The 7,342-nt window shown below is 41.6% G+C and overlaps 1 non-coding gene across 1 annotated transcript; it reads right to left on the bottom strand.

The window, feature by feature from the left end:
• Positions 1-1,170: 1,170 nt before the first annotated feature.
• Positions 1,171-1,277, bottom strand: LOC112745624 (small nucleolar RNA R71). The gene has a single exon (XR_003173542.1). It is a non-coding gene; the product is annotated as a small nucleolar RNA R71 (small nucleolar RNA).
• Between the last annotated feature and the right edge of the window lie 6,065 nt (positions 1,278-7,342).

The following is a 7,342-nucleotide window of genomic DNA, read 5'->3' as shown; positions in this document are numbered from 1 at the left end:
CAATTTCCCCATTCCCATTTACAATTCTGCAATTTACTTTGAGTCATTTACTTTCTGTTCTTTAATTCTAGCATTTACTTTTTCTGCCATTTACTTTCCCGCCATTTTATTTTCTGCAATTCTCACTTCAAATTCTGATTCGCTCAACTAGAACATTCCTCTAATTAAAGTTGCTTGATCAATCAATCCTTGTGGGATTCGACCTCACTCTATTGTGAGTTTTTACTTGACGACAAATTCGGTACACTTGCCGAAGGAAATTTGTTATGAGATAAGTTTTCCGTGCATCAAGTTTATGGCGCCGTTGCCGGGGATTGATTGTGCATCAACAATGATTAAATTGGAGGATAACTAGATTGAGCATTTTATTTTGTTTGATTTAATTTTCTGTTTGAGTCATTTACTTCCTGTTTTAGTTAATTTCTTCCCTTCCCCCTACTTTTTCTTTGTTATTTACCATTCATCTCACTAACCCACTAACTGTTTGATATATTGCATCACTCACACTGACAGTAATTCTGACAGATATACTTTCTGCACCTATTCTCTTTTCTTGTACTTGTTGGTTGTATGACAGGGAGAAGAAGCGGGGCTTCAACTTCCTTTGATTCTGAACCTGAGAGAACCTTCCTTAGACTAAGAAGGGAGGTAAGAGAAAAATGTGTAGTTGGTGCTGAAGAAGAGGAGGAACACTTTGAGGAATACTTTGAACCAAACATGGAAGAAAACATGGAAAACCATCACGAAGAATAGACTCACAACCATGGCGGAAGAGGTCGAGCAAATCATGATGGGGAGGATAGAAGAGTTTTAGGCTCTTACATCAATCCAAACCCAGGAAACTGTGGAAGTAGCATTCAAAAGCCAACCATCCATGCCAACAATTTTGAACTAAAACCACAGCTCATCACCCTTGTTCAGAACAACTGTTCATTCAGAGGAAGTGTCCAAGAAGACCCCAATCAACATCTAACCACCTTCCTGAGAATATGTGACACAGTGAAGTCTAATGGTGTTCATCCTGACGCCTATAGACTGCTCTTATTTCCATTCTCACTCAAGGATAAAGCAGCCAAGTGGCTGGAGTCTTTCCCAAGGGAGAGCTTGATAACTTGGGAAGATGTGGGGAACAAATTCTTAGCAAGATTTTACCCTCCTCAACGAATCAATAGGCTGAGAGCTGAGGTCCAAACTTTCAGGCAACAAGATGGTGAGACTTTATATGAAGCATGGGAGAGGTTTAAAGACCTAACAAGGAGGTGCCCACCAGATATGTTCAATGAATGGGTGCAGCTGCACATTTTCTATGAAGGGCTTTCCTATGAGTCAACGAAGGCAGTAGACCATTCATCCGGTGGATCTTTGAACAAGAAGAAGACCATTGAGGAGGCCATAGATGTCATTGAGACAGTAGCAGAGAACGACTACTTCTATGCCTCCGAATGAGAGAACACAAGAGGAGTAATGGAGCTAAACAATGTAGATGCTCTGCTGGCCCAAAACAAGCTCATTACCCAGTAGCTAGCTGACCTCACCAAGAAGATGGAGAGGAACCAAGTAGCAGCAATCTCCACTTCATCAACAACCCAAGAAGGAGTGAATGAAGAAGTAGAGGGTAGTGAGGAGCAAGCCAACTACATTAGGAATTTACCTAGATAAAACCATGATCCATACTCCAGGACCTACAACCCTGGATGGAGGAATCACCCAAACTTTGGGTGGAGAAATCAACAAGACCAAAGCCTTGATCAAAGACGCCCAAATCGAAACAATGCAGCCCACCAACACTTCACATCTAGGCCATATCAACATCCCCATAACAACACCTCTCCACATTCATATCAAGGCCAGAATAACCCTCCTCAGCCTGACCTATCATCATTTGATGAAAGAATCTCAAGGATTGAGAATCTACTTGAAGGCATAAGCAAGGAAATTCAAGACAACAAGGTGTTCAAGGAGGAAGTGCGAGCCAGTTTCAAGAACCAGGGAGACACAATCAAGAGGTTGGAATCTCAAGTGGGGTATCTCTCTGAACAAATTCCCAAACCCACAAATGGATTCCCAAGTGACACAGAGAAGAATCCGAGAGGTGAAACAAAGAAAGTAAGATGAGAAGATTGCAAGATGGTCACTATAAGTGATAAGGAGAGTGAGGACTAGCCCAGCAAGCTGTCAGAACAACCTGAAGATACCTCAGTAGAGGAGGGGGAAAAAGAATACCAAGAACCAGAAATCTCAAAACAGGAGCTGCTGAGACTCTATGCACCTTTTCTCCAACTGCTCAATGGTGCTATGGAGAAGAGAATATACTCAAGATTTTTTGACTTGTTTGCATCTTTGCATGTGAACATACCGTTCATCAAGACTATCCAACAAATGCCTGCATACATCAAGTATATGAAGGAGCTGCTTCCCAAGAAAAGCTCACTCAAGGGAGGCCAAACTATAGTGATGAACAAGGAGTGCAGTGCCCTCATTCAACCGCAGTTGCCTACGAAAAGAAAAGATCCAGGGAGTTTTCATGTCCCCTGTGCCATAGGGGAAACAATGTTTGATAGAGCACTCTGCGATTTGGGAGCAAGCATCAACTTAATGCCCTTATCCCTGGAGAAGAGGCTGCAGATCAATGAGATATTGCCCACAGATGTAGTCATCAGGCTGGCTGACAAAACTCAAAAACAAGCAAGAGGGGTGGTGGAAAACGTGTTGTTAAAGGTGGGGAAATATTTTCTTCCCATAGACTTTGTCATCTTGGACATGAAAGAGAGTCACACTCACCCAATCATATTGGGAAGACCATTCCTAGCTACAGCTAGAGCACTCATAGATGTGGAGTGAGGGGAGCTAATATTGAGGATCCACGATGAACGACTCAGCTTTAATGTCTTCAAACTCTCACAAGAAGCAGACCAAGAAAACAAAGAACCAAGCAATGATCATAATGAGATGTTGACAGAGGAAACAAGCACTAAAGCACAACCAACACATCTGAGAACCCCACTGAATGATGAACAAGGCAAACAGCAATTGTCACAGCTCAAGGAGAAGCTGGAGGAACCTAAACCACCAGAGACATGTGAACACAACAACAAAATTCCCTTAGAAGAAGGAGTTGCCAAGAGCAAGGCAGCATCAAAAGGGACAAAGAAGAAGGTACCAAGGGGGTGGAGGAACAAGAAGATCCCTATGGAAGACTTCTCTCCTGGAGATAAAGTGATCTCAGCTTACTTCCCAGATATCCCCCCTAATCTCCCAACTGTACCATCTCAGTTACCTAAGGTTTTCACTATCAACAGAGTTCTCTCCTTGAAACATGTAGAGATCATTGACACAACCAATGAATATAAGTCCAAGGCAAGAGGGGAGGACTTGAAGTATTATCAACCTCCCTGATGAAGGGGAAACGTCAAGCTAGTGATGCTAAAGAAGCGCTTCATGGGAGGCAACCCATGTTTTATTAGCTTTTACTAGTGAATAAGTCAATATTCATGAATTCCAACCCAAACTTGACAAAAACTTGGTGAAGTCCTTATATTGCAGTGTATAGTGAAGAACAAGTTTGGTGTTCAAAGCATGCCAAGAAAGCATGAATGCAACTGAGAGCATGCTAGTCTTGGAGCTTTGAACAGAACTTTTCATCACAGTGCTCCAAACTAAGTTTGGTGTCACCTCATGGTGCCACCAATGTGCATATAAGGATACACAGTTAGTTAGTTAGTTGGAGTTCATGAATAAACAAAATCTTTTCTTCTCTTTATTATTCTAGCCGCAAAATTTAAATTGATTTTTTTATATTTCTTACTTTTCTTATTTGATCTTTATAGGGAAAGGAAAGGAGCATTGAAGGAGATTGATTGGACAATTTAATGAGAAAGGTTCGGCCACTTCATGAAGAGGATACTACACACGTGCCTCAAGGGGGAATGCATTAGGAATGGTTGCCATGCAACATTGGAGGAAGAACAAACTTGGAAACTGAACCAACTCCATCATAAAGTTGGTAATCCTCGTGCTTACTCCATACAAAACCCCATCCGTTCATCATACACCAACCCCATCAATCCACACCTTTCATCTCTTCATCACTTCTCTATATAAGTGGATCCAATCCGCACCATCTCCACATTCGAAATTCATACCCCTTGCACTTCACTTTCCAGCAACTAGTTCTTCAACTTCCCACTCTCTAAATCCCACATTTCTTCCCTTCACTACACCCTTGTCGCTTTAAATTCGTTCATGGCATCATCAAGCTCCAAGAGGCAGAAGAGGAAGGAACCAATGGAGAACATCCCTTTCGACGAGAAGAGATTCAAGACTACCTTCCATGAACGAGAATTCGAGCGGATAAAGCTCAAAAAGATACTGCCCGAGTTAACCTTCCAAATCAATGAAGACAAATGCCCACAGATTCGGGAAAAGGTTGAAGAAAGAGGGTGGAAAATGCTCACCAATCCAAAGGGTAAGATCAATGCAAACCTCATCAAAGAGTTCTACACAAATGTGGTCAGAGAAGACAAAACCAGGGCCTCAACCTTCAAAAGCTATGTAAGAGGAAAGGAGGTGGACTTCAGCCCAAATGCTATAATAAGAACTCTTCACCTGAAATCACCACATTTTGATGAGCCCAGCTATCATGCAAGGATAAGTAAAAGCCAAGACAATGATGAGCTCACTGAGATCGTGACTGACATCTGTGTTATAGCACCTGACTGGGAGAGGTATGGAGATGGGAGACCCCGGTTCATCAAAAGGGGAGACCTTAGCTCAGAAGCCAAGGGGTGGTTTGAACTCGTGAGGAGGTCTATTCTCCCGGCTGCAAATAATTCAGAGGTAAATATTAATCGAGAAACTATGGTACATTGCCTAGTACAAGGTGGAGAAATCAATGTGCATGAACTTATAGCTGAGGGAATTCAAGATTCAGCTGAGAAGCTTGAATCAAGTGCCAGGCTTTGGTACCCCAGCACCATTCTCCGATTGTGCACAAAGGCCAAGGTGGTCTTTGAGGATAGCAATCCAAACTGCGTGAACCCTGGGAGGCTAATGACAACCCAGCGTATGGCCTATACTACACCTGCTCAGCAACAAAGAAGGCCACAAATAGGGAAACTAAAAGCAAAAGAAGGAGCTCACCAAGAGGAGTCTCATCAGGAAGAATATCAACAAGGAGAGCATCCTTACCCAGCTGACTTGAATATGAATCACCTTCTAAGAGCTATTGAAGATTTGGGGATGAGACATATGGAAGGACAAGAGCAAATACTAAACCAGATGAGCCAACAAGAAGAGTGGCAGAAACAACAAATGGAGCAGCAACAGGAACAATACTCCCAGCTCACTCAAACCATCCACCAAGTTACTGAGAGGCAAGAACGTTAAGATAAGCATTTGCAGGAACTCAGTCAGTGATAAATAGCCCAGATGAAAGCATTCAATGAGTTCACTGTACTTAATGAAGGACGGCAACTACATAGGGAGGAGTTCAACGTCAACACTCAAGCCAAGTTGAACTACATGTCCAGTAATATGCATCATCTACACTATGCCATCCCTACATATGATGAGGTCCAAAAAGATTTTGTAGAACAAGAAGAGAGGAAGGTGAAACAGCAGAAGGAAACACTCAAGAAGAAGATGGAAGATGGTGGTTTCTGGAAGAAGCTGCTTGGAAAAGGCAAGGGAAGTGGGAGCACAAGCAATCAAGAAAAACACCAGGAGGACAAGCAAGAAGGAGAGCATGGACATCCACAAGAGTAAAAGGTGGTGGAGTTCCTTCTTTGGTCCATCTTTTTCTATGCTTTAAATAAAGAAGATCTTGTATGAAATAGAACATGCTTCCATGTTAGTTGAACTTTTTAAATTCTGTCTTTAAAGTTTTCTTTCTGAATAGGTCTATGATTGTTAGTCTTTATGTTAATACATCATCTCCTTACTTACTTGTATGCCTGTCCCTTTGAATCAAATGAAAAGAGAATGAGTGCTTTACAAAAGACCAGAGAAAAGTTCATACTATGGAGTAAGTTCATGAGTTTATGGTTAAGTTAGCTAAGTTGGTTCAACCATAAGGTGGGAGGACAACTATCTGTCATGAATACTATGCTTGAGACACACCTCATGAGACTAGCTAAATAAGAAGATCCTAATAAGAAAAAGGGAAAGAACAATAAAGGTTGAAAAATAAAAGAAAAAAGAGGAAGCAATAAGGCTAGGCACCTACGGTTTTAATCTTGAGGCATGTGTCTGTGGTGTTCCTGTGTGAGGAATCTACTTGGATGAATAAGCTCTTAGGGGTGCCTTATCACTTGGTAACTTGGGTTAACTAACTCGGGATTATCAGCTGAAAGTCCACTATCAAGAGTAACCCTCACTACAGAGCATTTAGTAACCCAAAGAGGTGCTGGACACCAAGGTCTCAAGAAAAGAAAATAAATAAACTATATGCCTGTGGTGTGTATGTATGGGGGAGAGACTTGAGCAAGTAAGTCCTTAGGGGTGCTTCAACACCTAGCACCTTGAACCAACTGGTTCGGGAGTGTTGGCTGAAAGCTTATTTAAAGAGTTGCCCCCTTACAGAACACTTAGCCTAAGAACACAAATAAGCCCTGAAATAACAACAAAAGGATCAATAAATAAAAGTTTCATGGGATGCAATCGTAGTGAGTATTCTAGGACATGATAAAGGTCTGAAAGCCAGGAATGAACCTAAGTTGCTATGCATGAAACCACCATAAAACCAGGGACATGACTTCCACAAGAATGACTCATTTCTCTTGGCATTCCATTCATCATTCTCTTGTTCCAGTACTTGCTTAGGGACAAGCAAGCTTTAAGTTTGGTGTTGTGATGCCAGGGCATTTTGGCCAGTTTCACTAACCTTTTCTTTACTGTTTTTAGGGTAGTTTCATGCATTTCCTTAGGAAATAAGCTAGTTTTGGGTAGATATTCACTTACATCTTGATTCAAGCATACATTGTGCACTCTACATGATTTCATGAGGATTTTTCATGAATTTAAGGACAAATTGGATGTTGCATTTCCCATGACTTGGATTAGAACTTTGATGCACTTTATTGCTTGATTTCAGGACAAAGGAAGCAAAGAAGAACCACATTAGTGGCTACGTTAGTTACACTAACGTTAACACTAACGTGGAATGGGAGTAACTTGCAAAGTTAATGAGAAAAGTGATTGCCAATAACGCTCTCGAAGCCATCATTGCCCACGTTAAGAGTCACGTTAACTAAGTTAACGTGAACTCTAACGTGGAAGAAAGGAAATAGAGACAACGTTAGTGACACTTAACATTATCACTAACGTTGGACCAAGCTCATAAGTG

This window comes from Arachis hypogaea, chromosome 14 (genome assembly GCF_003086295.3).
Source record: "Arachis hypogaea cultivar Tifrunner chromosome 14, arahy.Tifrunner.gnm2.J5K5, whole genome shotgun sequence".
NCBI lineage: Eukaryota > Viridiplantae > Streptophyta > Magnoliopsida > Fabales > Fabaceae > Arachis > Arachis hypogaea.
This window is presented reverse-complemented; position numbering and strand designations above follow the sequence as displayed.